Genomic DNA, 13,381 nt, shown 5'->3' with positions numbered 1-13,381 from the left:
ACCTCCCAGAGGTTTCTTCGTTCTTCAACTGTTGTGCTCACCTCGATGTTGAACTCTACGTCTCTCCCTGCCCTAGTTCCACAGAAACTAGCCTGACCTTACCAGGAACTGAGACTCGACTGTGGCTCTACCTACTTCCTTAGAAATATTAATATACAGCAATAATGTATATGGACATAGAGAGACTTTCTGTACTTCCCCTTGCCGCTGCAATAACACTCTCCAGCTCCAACATCCTAACCAATAACAAGGTATTACTACTAATAAGCAGATTATGCAATTATTAACAGGCTCATTATACAACTAAAACAGCTCAAGTCAAATCATGTCCAACAATGGCTACAAGAAGCATTTGTAGAAGTTGTTTTGGCCATAGACTGTGCAACCAAGTACTAGCTCTGGGGTGGCAATAATTCTGTCCATGCCATTTCTCTTTAATTTATCAATAAAAATTGTTAACTTAAGTTCTGCAATGTTAAAAATCAAATAACAGGGTGTGGAGACCTTTAAAAAAAAAACGTGTTTACATTTACTTTAGAAGAAATAGGGAATTATTTAAGAAATGTGCAAGGGTGCCAATAGATTTGGCCGCAACTATACCTATAATAATGACATTTATGTATTTTTTATATATATATTTTTTTGTGCTCTTTTCTACATTGTAGAATAATAGTGAAGACATCAAAACTATGAAATAACACATATGGAATCATGTAGTAGCCAAAAAAGTGTTAAACAAATCAACATTTATTTTATATATTCGAGATTCTTCAAAGTAGCCACCCTTTGCCTTGATCACAGCTTTGCACACTCTTGGCATTCTCTCAACCAGCTTCATGAGGTAGTCACCTGGAATGCATTTCAAATAACAGGTGTGTCTTGTTAAAAGTTAATTTGTGGAATGTATTTCCTTCTTAATGTGTTTGAGCCAATCAGTTGTGTTGTGACAAGGTAGGGGTGATATACAGAAGATGTTTGGTAAAAGACCAAGTCCATATTATGGCAAGAACAGCTCAAATAAGCAAAGAGAAACGACAGTCCATCATTACTTTAAGACATGAAGGTCAGTCAATACGGAACATTTCAAGAACTTTTAAAGTTTCTTCAAGTGCAGTCGCAAAAACCATCAAGCGCTATGATGAAACTGGCTCTCATGAGGACCGCCACAGGAAAGGAAGACCCAGAGTTACCTCTGCTGCAGAGGATAAGTTCATTAGCGTTACCAGCCTCAGAAATTGCAGCCCAAATAAATGCTTCACAGAGGTCAAGTAACAGACACATCTCAACATTAACTGTTCAGAGGAGACTGCGTGAATCAGGCCTTCATGGTCGAATTGCTGCAAAGAAACCACTACTAAAGGACACCAATTAGAAGAAGAGACTTGCTTGGGCCAAGAAACACGAGCAATGGACATTAGACCGGTGGAAATCTGATGAGTCCAAATTTGAGATTATTGGTTCCAACCGACGTTTCTTTGTGAGACGCAGAGTAGGTGAACGGATGATCTCCGCATGTGTGGTTCTCACCGTGAAGCATGGAGGAGGAGGTGTGATGGTGTGGGGGTGCTTTGCTGTTGACACTGTCTGTGATTTATTTAGAATTCAAGGCACACTTAACCAGCATGGCTATCACAGCATTCTGCAGCGATAAGCCATCCCATCTGGTTTGCGCTTAAATGGGACTATCATTTGTTTTTCAACAGGACAATGACCCAACACACCTCCAGGCTGTGTAAGGGCTATTTGACCAAGAAGGAGAGTGATGGAGTGCTGCATCAGATGACCTGGCCTCCACAATCACCCGACCTCAACCCAATTGAGATGGTTTGGGATGAGTTGGACCGCAGAGTGAAGGAAAAGCAGCCAACAAGTGCTCAGCATATGTGGGAACTCCTTCAAGACTGTTGGAAAAGCATTCCAGGTGAAGCTGGTTGAGAGAATGCCAAGAGTGTGCAAAGCTGTCATCAAGGCAAAGTGTGGCTACTTTAAAGAATCTAAAATCTAAAATATATTTTGATTTGTTTAACACTTTTTGGTTACTACATGATTCCATATGTGTTATTTCATAGCTTTGATGTCTTCACTATTATTCTACAATGTAGAAAATAGTACAAAGAAAGAAAAACCCTTGAATGAGTAGGCGTATCCAAACTTTTGACTTTTACTGTATATTTCAATACCAATCTACATCCAGTGTCAGAGAGTTTAGAGAGTGAGCTCAGCCTCATTTTGTTCTGGGCTCCTGGCTGAATCATTATTCTGCGGTGTATCTGTCTGTACAGGTCTGAATACTTTGGCAGCAGGGAAGATGTAGCTAATTAGGCCTACCTGCTGTTGACTCAGTGTTTGCCCTCTGGCTCTCTCAAGGGGAGCACAACCTATACGTTACTCCTTTGTTCAAAGAAATCCCCTCCAGCTCTTGTTTTAATGTACTGTATAGAATACACATTCTAGCCTGGGAGCTTCGGAGGTCTCTACGTTGTGAGCTGCCTGGGGTTGTTGCTGGCTGCAGGCTGCCCTCTGGTGTTGGCCTGGGTAATATCAGTGTCTCCAATTTTCCAATTGGCTCATTCATCCCCCCTCCTCTCCCCTGTAACTATTCCCCAGGTTGTTGCTGTTAATGAGAATGTGTTCTCAGTCAACTTACCTGGTAAAATAAATAAAAAGGATCCTCTCTGGAGACATTTGAACCTGATGTTAGGAGGTATGCAGCATATGTCTGCGATGTGAGGCAGGGGACGGAACAGGGTTTATATATATAATTTCCCTGGTTCCTGTATGTGTCTCAGATGTTATTCAGCTCCCTGCTGTGCCTGTGATCAAGTGGAATCTAATTCCTGGACTGTAAACCCCTGAGTAAAGAGAAAGCTTTGTTGTTCTTTTATACTTAGCTACAGCCCAACGGCAGTAGTGTTGAGAGCCACTTTTTGGTAAGTGTACATTATAATCACTTACCTTTTGCTGTGGTAAGGTGAAGTCAGATAATCCCCAATCAAACTAATCTCAATCACACTCCAGATAACTGAACCCCCATGTACTGTTACTGTATTCCAATACTGTTTTAGCAAACTAATTATTAGGTTGCATGTCTATAGATCTGGCAAGCAAGCCTCAACCTGCCTTTTCAGCACTCCTCAGCAGCTTCCCAGAGATCACTCGGCACGCATGAATAGACAGTCACAGTCAAAAGGGGAATTGTTTACTTTATATCATTGACAGGTAGACCAGCTGTCTACATGTAATATTCATCTGATCCCACCACCGGACAATACCTAATTAATCCCTCTCAACACAATCCCATTCCCAAACCACACCTTAGTATCTAACACTACCCCATCCAGGTTTATTGTCCAGTACACTGACTTTATGCCGGTGTTACATTGACTGGGAGAGCCGTCTCTTGTCTGTGGCTTCTTTGGGTACAAACAATAAGATCTTCAAACTCCACTCCAGCATTGTCTCTATGTGCCTGATCAGTAGGATGTTCACACTGAGATTTAGAGGTAACACACAGACGGTGAGCAGACACACAAACCCTGTCATTACGTTTACCCCCAGGCAGGGAAAGCCCCACTGCCCCAGCCCCAGCCCACACTGGCTCTTGTAGGTAGAGTCTGTGTGTTCCTCCACAGTAGTACTGAGAGGCATGTCTCCCAGTCCTTTTGTCTCTTTGTGTTCCTGTAGTCTGTCTACTGACAAACACTCCAGCGATAAGTCGACAGGGTATCCATGGTGAGCCAGTGACAGCTGTATGTTTTCCCCGGAACATGGGCTGTGAAGGGAGCATCTGGACCATGTTGTCTCTGGGTCAACAGACTGTATGGCTGCCACCGCTGACATCACAGGGTTCACAGCCTTACATGGCACAGGGAATGTTTGTACGGGCAGTTGAATGTCAGTGCCATGTTCCTCCTTGTATGTCGTTGCGGGTGTGTGTGAGTCCGTCTCTGTGTGGGCCAGGTGTCGTCTGAGCAGGCCCAAGCCCACCGTCAACACCAGCAGGAGGGCCAAGGTCACGGTCAAGCAGGGCTCACTCAGAGCAGACAGGACGTTGTTGGGGAGGCTGGGAAGGCACAGAGTGAGGGAGCTGGTCCTCTCCATGCAGACCTTCACCCAAAGACTCCAGCTCTGACCCCCACAGATGCCACAGAGAACCCACACCAGCAGACAGCAGAGGAAGTATATGATGTGGGACAGACACTTTTCCTGGTCCTCTCTCCCTCCTCTCTGGGTGTCTGTGTCCCTGCTCTGCCCATTCTCTACCTCCACTGTCACACTGTTGTGAGGTGCAGGAGCTTTAGAGCCCAGAGTTTTACTCTGTTCGTCTGCGTCTCCATCCACTGCTCTACCTCCACCACCATGGACCTGGAGCCACTGCAACTTCATGGCAGTCTCCACAGCAACAAGAGGAGTGGTCATCAGCAGCACCGCCCAGTAGGTGTGGCTGAGGAAGAGCAGGAAGCGCAGGGCGATGACATCAGTGGATATGGAAAACTGAGGTAGCCAGGGGTCTGCAAACCAGAGGACAACCAGGATAGCTGGGGGACAACAAAGACCAATCAATCAAATAGAGAAATGTGGATGATGGGACTAACAGCATGAGGATTGGGTCACTGAAGTAGGCCATAGGAGTGTAAATAACTCCTATTTAAATGTAAGATCACTAAAGTTCATATTCAGTGATTAACACAATGTTTAGCACATTAATATATTTTCCCTTTCTGTAATACACATGATTTCCAGTGTTTATGACACTGAAGGTGTGGGTTGATCGTCACTTGACGTGATACTGAATCTTATGGATTATTCTCATATCTGTTGATAGTGGTTGAGGCCAGACTGGATGTACAAGGACTGAGGACACACTGATTATTCACTGTTGTATTGTATTGATGACATCCTGTGAACACTGACAAAGTCACTGCCTTTTGTTTTTACATCCTACGAAGGGCCTGTCTCCAGGGGCATTTTCTCTTCTTCTGTGTTGGGTTTACAGGGTGCTTCTGTGCCCTGTTGGAACTTGTAATGAACCAGATTGGGGTCGTTCCACGAATAGAGTACATTTTGGGTAGTGTTCATTTCACCTAATTGTAACATTCTGTCATAACGAGCACATGTTCAATTTCATTAAAAAAACATGTTTTCCCATCTCAAATAGTTAAATAAAAAAAAGGACTGTAGTAAGTGCCAATAAAGTGCATTAAAGTAACAGGGTTGACCGAAACAGGATTAAGGTTTTCATCTTAAATCAGCCATAAATCCCCTTGTGACAGGGGGATTAGAAGCTTGTTGTGTGCAACAGGGAGGGTAATTGAATGCAAACTTCACAAAAAAATTGAAACATTTCTAGCCTGTCTATGTATGGGTAACAGTGCTGATGTCTTATGCTCGACCCGCTCAGTTTTCCACCACGAAACACCAGAAAAAGGCCAAAAAGAGTAGAACCAGCTCACCGGTTTTTACACTATGATTTGCCTATTACATGTTCAATGTTGCTTTTGAATTTTTCACCATATAGTTTCACCATATTAAAACAAGAATTCAGTTCACATAACAGTGTTGACCTTAAAATGATGGACAAACACAAATGAATCACTAACCACATGAAATAAATAATAATCTTCAGAAATTACTTTGTCAAAGCAAGAACATGACTAGGGCATTACAATGATTGTGAAAACTTGGAGAAATAGTAGGCTTAAGTGGGTTAAAATCTTCCTAGAAGTCTGAGAAACATGACGAGGGACATTTCAAAATGCAGATTTTTGGCGCTTTAGCAAATCTTTATTCATATAAAGAATTTGATTTATTGTATACCAGGCTTTTAAAATTCAAAGGTGCAGAAAATGTACTCTATTCATGGACTTTAGCAACGACTGCTCTCCTTTCTGTTTTCCTTTAAAGTCTTATTACAAGGAAAAACAGGTAGTTCTAGCTCTGATGTACACAGCAGAAATAGGGTTAGAGATGGACACTTACTTGTGACTACGAGGTCTGTGAAGAGCAGCAGGCAGTTGCAGCAGAAGCTGACTGCACTGAGAGAAGCAGTGACCATGGGCAGGAAGAGAAGACTGCAGGCCAGTTTACACACACACACCACAGCCGCTCCCTCCAACACACCATCCATGGCTAACACAAAACAACACAGACAGAGGACTATATTACAAACCATTATTGGATTATGACTGGATTATTACTCTGGCTCTTCCCGTTGGAGCATACACTGATCACCACCCAAGTATTTTCACTAAATAGGACCTGGGTGTTGACTCTCTAGGATGCCTTTCAAAACAGAGTTTCAAGGGCAACATTCACTGTTTGAGACTGCATACTGTATGTGGTCCTCTGTAGCTCAGCTGGTAGAGCACGGCGCTTGTAACGCCAGGGTAGTGGGTTCGATCCCCGGGACCACCCATACACAAAAATGTATGCACGCATGACTGTAAGTCGCTTTGGATAAAAGCGTCTGCTAAGTGGCATATTATTATTATTATTATTACAAAACATAGCATCTAAACCCAATGTATTAGACCCCTGGAATAACTTAAAGTCCCAATGCAGCCATTTTTATCTCAATATAATATATTTGATGTGTAACAATTTAGTACCTTACTGTAATAATTTTCCATTTAAATGGTCAAGAATAAACAAAAATAGCTTTTTAGCAAAAAACTATTTCTCAAGCAATAATTTTGCAAGGACTGTCTGGTGGTCTAAGTGGGGAGGGGAAAACTGAAAAAAATAACAAGCTGTTATTGGCAGAGAGGTTTGGAACTGTCTTTGTTATTGGTCTATTAAAACATATACCGCCTGGTGACACCAGGCAAGCCAAAACTCCACCCATGCACAACTTGCTGATTAGAAGGTTCTGTGTAGATTCTATTTTCAACCAGAAACTATCAGGAAATAACACTGATAAAATGTTTTCACACTTTTACAGTGTTAGGGCTCTATTCAATCTGTATCGCTGAAGTGTTACAGATAGCGCTCTAGAAATGTAACGGTAATTTCCTATTGAGCCGACATCTGCAGCGTTTACTGCTGTGAATGCAGTCTCCGCTTTTAATTTCAATCACTCTTTAAAGCTGTATTTCTGCGATACGGATTGAATAGAGCCCTTAGTTTTATCAGCTGTTGTACAATATGATACAAACAACAGGAAAAACAGAATTTTGATTGCAGTGGGCCTTTAAACTAACTCAAGACCCATCATGTGAAATACTGTAGCGAATATATGCAAGCAATACTTTAAAAGATAATATTATGTTGTCATCCAAATGATGTTGATCTGCTGCACCAGATCAATATTTATTTGTGTAAATTAGCATTGAACCATGGCCTTCTCAGCCAACCATGAATGTTTTTGGTCACTGAAACGTCAATAGACAGCAATGAGATCAATGTATGATTTTTTAGGTAGGTTTTTGGCCTTTCAACTTTTGAGATACATAACAAACTTAAAGTATTATCATTTTATTTCGATCATCTGTAATAAGGGTATGGTTAGGGTACACTATTGTTACCGGGGGTACAAAAATATAAAAATACACTAAATGTACCTTCAGAAGTACACATAATCTCACATGGTACTCTTCGGGAACTTTTAGGGTACATGTGCAGATAATTTTGTATAATGGTATATTTTTGTACCCAATATTCTGAATGTAAAGGTACAATCATCACACCACGCCCATCATTATCATATTTCCCAGCATGCTCTATTGCAGGTAGAAATGTTTGCATGCACATTGATTGATTGATCTTATGCTACACAAAGATAAATAACATGCATTTAATGAGATGGTTGTTCCTGTTTAAATGGTTTATATAGTCTAATATATATATATTTTCCCCAACTTGGCAGTCATTGCGGGTGATTAAAAGTAAAACATTTGGGATATCCTAACTCTGGCTGGATTCCAATAGGAATTACATATATATTTGCAAGCCAGCATAATGTGACGATGTGGCCTGCAAACCAGGAGTTTCAGACCACTGTGTTGGGGTTAAACTAGACTGTCAAAGTATGATATACAGTATGTAATGTATTGTCATGAGTTTAATTTCAAAGATAAAATATTCACTTAGGAACTCACTTGATGAAGGCTACAGGACTGAAAGCAATTGAATGCAACAACCATGTCTCTGTCACTAGCAAACTAAGTCATGGGTGGTACTATTAATTATAAAATGAACATGAAATGCAACCTGGGATATATGCAAATAAGGTTTTACACCCTACAGTGTTAAAACAACACCCCAAAACCCTTTTAGAGGAACATTTTTGCCACTTAAAAGGAGCTTTGTCACTGTGGTGGTAACCTAAAAAGGCACATTTGTACCTTTTCCAAAGGTACGCTTTGTACCTGTACCATCTTGTCGCTAAAGGTACACTACTGGCTCTTTTAAAGTACGAACTGCAAGGGTACAACTATATACCTACAACTAAAGGTACAAAAGGATGTACCTTATGGCAGTGGTTCTCAAACCTCTCCTCGGGGACCCACAGATGCTTCACAATTTTGTTGTAGCCCCATTGTTCCCCTCTAATCAGGGACTGATTTAGACCTGGGACACCAGGTGGGTGCAATGAATTATCATGTAGAACAGAAAACCAGCAGGCTGCAGACCTCGTAGGGTAAGAGTTGAATACCCCTGCACTACAGTGACAAGCGTTTGTAGCCCTTTAAGAACAAATCTAAACCTTTATTTCTGAGGGTGTAGTTTCACTATCTTTTACTTAGCATGTGCACAAAAACTAAACTCATCCACTATGTAAATGCAGGGGCGTCAATTAGGTATGGCAGAGTATGGCAGTCACCATTCCTTCGTGGTCCTCTGTAGCTCAGCTGGTAGAGCACGGCGCTTGTAACGCCAGGGTAGTGGGTTCGATCCCCGGGACCACCCATACACAAAAATGTATGCACGCATGACTGTAAGTCGCTTTGGATAAAAGCGTCTGCTAAATGGCATATTATTATTAACTAACTATTTAAAATAGGCTACAGAAATCATTCCAATCCTGATTAAACAGAACCAAGCCTATGACCTTATGCATTACTGCCCCACAGTGGCAAGAAGTGACATCCCCAAAAACACTAAAACTATATAACACATAAATGTCTCATAGCGTCCCACGCATAGGCTACTTTATGTCTGCAACTCTACATTTTAAACAAATGTATCTAAAAATGAAATAGTTAAAAAAACGTATAAAGTGGATCTGAAAACTAACTGAATCTAAACTGAACTTCAAATAAAAATCTTAAAACTAATAGAAATGAAAACTAATATAAAAACACAAAACTATAATAACTTTGCTTCCCACTAAACATACACAGAACATGGGTGCCATGTTCTCAAAATAAGATATTAATGTTCTAGACACGTTTTATGGGAACATAATCCCATTCCTCAGGATGTTGCAAAGAAACTTTCTCCAAAAAAATGTGGCCAAGCACATCAAGACTCTGATTGGTGAACGACAGATTCATTTACTGCTCTTTGTCTGTTTTCAGTCTTTTCAACTGACATATTTGACAAACATATTTACATTGTGCTTGCTCATTTATACAGTAGTTATTATTTACATGTCCCCACCTGGGATTTGAACTCACAACCTCTTGGTGCACAGCATTCTGACCTTGCTACGCCACCATCTCTATGTTTATTTAAATGAATAAACAACCAACAAAACGTGAAGTCCAAGGCAGCACAACAAACCTCACACGGAACAAGATCCCACAACCCACTAGTGCCAATAGGCTGCCTAAGTATGGTCCCCAATCAGAGACAACGAGCGACAGCTGCCTCTGATTGGGAACCACACCGGCCAACATAGATCTAGACATACTAGATCTAAACATAGAAAATGCAACATAGAAAATCACAACAAGGAATATACACACCCTGACTCAACATATAAGCGTCCTCTGAGTCAGGGCGTGACAGTCAATTAACAGTTAATCTGACTATTCTCTCATCATTGATTTGATTTACTAATTTAAATGCAATTTTAGGGCTTTTTGTATGGTTTTCTAATGTTTGTGGGGCATATTACCCTGTTTTAATGTCACTCTTGAATCGCTATGATCAATAAAATCATTTTCCTTGAGTGTACTTTTAACAGAGCTGATGTTTACTTCAAAGTGCATTCACTCTATTGCTTTCGCCTAACCAGTTGTTTCATATCTACACAAGTGCCTCGGGATAAGGGGTTAGGGTTTGCTTCTGGACAGGGCATGGGTGTACTGGCCCAATAATCACACATCCAAGACAGTACTTAGGGTGTTTGTTATTGGTGCTGGTCTCCTGGGTTTGAGACCCACTAGGGGAGTCACACTGCACTCACTTTCTTAGCAATATACAGTCCCAGTCAAAAGTTTGGACACACCTACTCATTCAAGGTTTTTCTTAATTTTTACTATTTTCTACATTGTAGAATAATAGTGAAGACATCAAAACTATGAAATAACACATATGGAATCATGTCGTAAACAAAAAACTGTTAAACAAATCAGAATATATTTTATATTTGAGATTCTTCAAAGTAGCCACCCTTTGCCTTGATGACAGCTTTGCACACTCTTGGCATTCTCTCAACCAGCTTCATGAGGTAGTCACCTGGAATGCATTTCAATTAACAGGTGTGCCTTGTTAAAAGTTAATTATCATTTGTTTTTCAACAGGACAATGACCCTGACACCTCCAGGCTGTGTAAGGGCTATTTGATGTCTACACTATTATTCTACAATGTAGAAAATAGTAAAAATAAAGAAAAACCCTTGAATGAGTAGGTGTGTCCAAACTTTTGACTGGTACTGTATGTTAATGTCATTATTTGGAAGCAGTTACAACACCCCTAACAGATCTAATTTAAATGAGTTTCTCATTGAAAGATGGGAATCTGTAGGATTTCCCCTTGAGCACAAATTATGACCACATTTCCACAACCATTCTTGACTCTGTGTATCATGCAGCCCTTTGTTTTGTCACCAATCAGAGACGTCTAACTCACCATTGTGATCTCTACAGTGACGTCACTAGCAACACGCAGGCTAAAACACTGGTACATTCTTATTTATAAGGCCATTTTAGGAAAACGTTCATTTTATCTATCCTCTGTTCTAGCTCAAAATGAAAGCTCATGGTGTGATGTTAAGACTAGTGTGACATCAACAGGTGACTCACTTCAGGATTCTAGAGGGGATGTGTTGTTGTCAGTATCACATCATCACTGGACAGCTATAATGACTTTGTACTCTTCTGAGATGGTTCTATCAATCTCACTGTCCGGTTGTTGACTGTTGAAGGTACAACGACACCGTGGTTCACAAACTGAGGGGCGCAGTGGTTCAGCAGGGGGTGCGCGGGGGAAACATGTTTATTTCGAATACCCTTTTATAAACAATGGCAAAACTGCCATGTTGATCTGAGCCTTGCTGTTGGAAAACTACAATAGTGTCCGACTTTCGGCTGTAGCAGATGCACCTACCCCAACTTCACTCCTCGACTTTCGTCTACAGTCGGTTGCTTTAGCCTTACCACTTAAACACGCCCAATATCTGAGATGCTGCTCGTGGTAACCTCATCTCGCTGAGTCTACCTTGAAATTATGAAGTCAATCATAATGAGACCCAGCATATTCAGAAGCTTGAAAACCACATTAGAAGAAAAAAAGTTTGAAAACCCCATTAAAACCCTCATTTGATTTTTGCCCCCCAAAAAACTAAAACTGAACATAATCAATGGTGGTTTTTATTTTATTTTAGTCAAAGATAATAGTTTCAGTATAATTGTATTTTTTCAAAAGGGTTTGTTAATTATTTAATTTCCGTTTATTAAATAATTTTTTCGTGATTTTTTTCGATTTTCATTTCAGTTTTCGTTTAAAATAATAGGCTTAGTGGGACATTGATGGAATATTCTCCTAACCCACATAAAACTGGACACATGAATGCCCATGCAATGTTCCCATGAAACGTGTCTAGAACATTAATATTTTATATTCTGAGAACATGACAACCATGTTCTGTGTATGTTTGGTGGAATGTTAATGTATATTCTCCTAACCTTCTGAAAACTGGACACAGGAATGTTCTTGCAACGTTCCCATGAAACATGTCTAGAACATTGATATCTTATATTCTGAGAACATGGCAACCATGTTCTACAGTGCTATGAAAAAGTATTTGCCCCCTTTCTAATTTTCTCTACTTTTGCATATTGGTGATACTGAATGATCAGATCTTCAACCAAAACCTAATATTAGATAAAGGGAACTTAAGTGAACAAATAACACAACAATTACATATTTATTTCATTTATTTCATAAACAAAGTTATGCAACACCCAATTCCCCTGTGTGAAAAAGTAATTGCCCCCTTACACTCAATAACGGGTTGTGCCACCTTTAGCTGCAATGACTCCAATCAAATGCTTCCTGTAGTTGTTGATCAGTGTCTCACGTTGCTGTGGAGGAATTTTGGCCCACTCTTCCATGCAGAACTGCTTTAACTAGTCGCTCTAGATAACAGCATCTGCTAAATGATGTAAATGTAAATGTTAACTCAGTGACGTGTGGGTTTTCAAGCATGAACTGCTCGTTTCAAGTCCTGTCACAACATCTCAATTGGGATTAGGTCTGGACTTTGACTAGGCCATTCCAAAACTTCCAATTTGTTGCTTTTTAGCAATTTTCATGTAGACTTGGTGTGTTTTGGATCATTGTCTTGCTGCATGACCCAGCTGCGCTTCAGCTTCAGCTCACAAACGGATGGTCTGACATTCTCCTGTAGAATTCTCTGATACAGAGCAGAATTCATGGTTCCTTCTATTAAGGCAAGTCGTCCAGGTCCTGAGGCAGTAAAGCATCCCCAAACCATCACACCACCACCACCATGCTTGACCTTTAGTATGATGTTCTTACTGTGGAATGCAGTGTTTGGTTTTCGCCAGGCATTACTGGAACCATGTAATCACGTTCTGGGTAAGCTATGTTTGACATTAAGGGAATGGTCTCTTAAACACAGTCCTTGCACATCATGGGAAGATTCCTATGAAAACGCTAGGTAATGACCTAATGAGACTCGTAAGGAACGTTCTCTAGTTTTGTTGTTAGCTGGGATCTCACTCTCCATTGAATACAGGCGGTTGATGTCAACATCCCTCATCTAATATTCAAAAAAGTTGTTGTAACTTTGCGATACCCTAGGTTTAGCTGAAATGACGCCACTGTGCAAATGTCATGAGAACTCTTGCACGCAAACATGTCTGACTTGTTTTGAGTTATGCCTCACTGCCAGTTTCTGTCTTTATGCAAACTAACACTCAAGCCCATCTCCACCATCTTAAGTCCTAATAGCAATCAAACAGATTAGTC

This window comes from Coregonus lavaretus (genome assembly GCF_964263955.1).
Source record: "Coregonus lavaretus genome assembly, chromosome: 8".
Taxonomy (NCBI): domain Eukaryota; kingdom Metazoa; phylum Chordata; class Actinopteri; order Salmoniformes; family Salmonidae; genus Coregonus; species Coregonus lavaretus.
Note: the sequence above shows the minus strand (reverse complement) of the source record.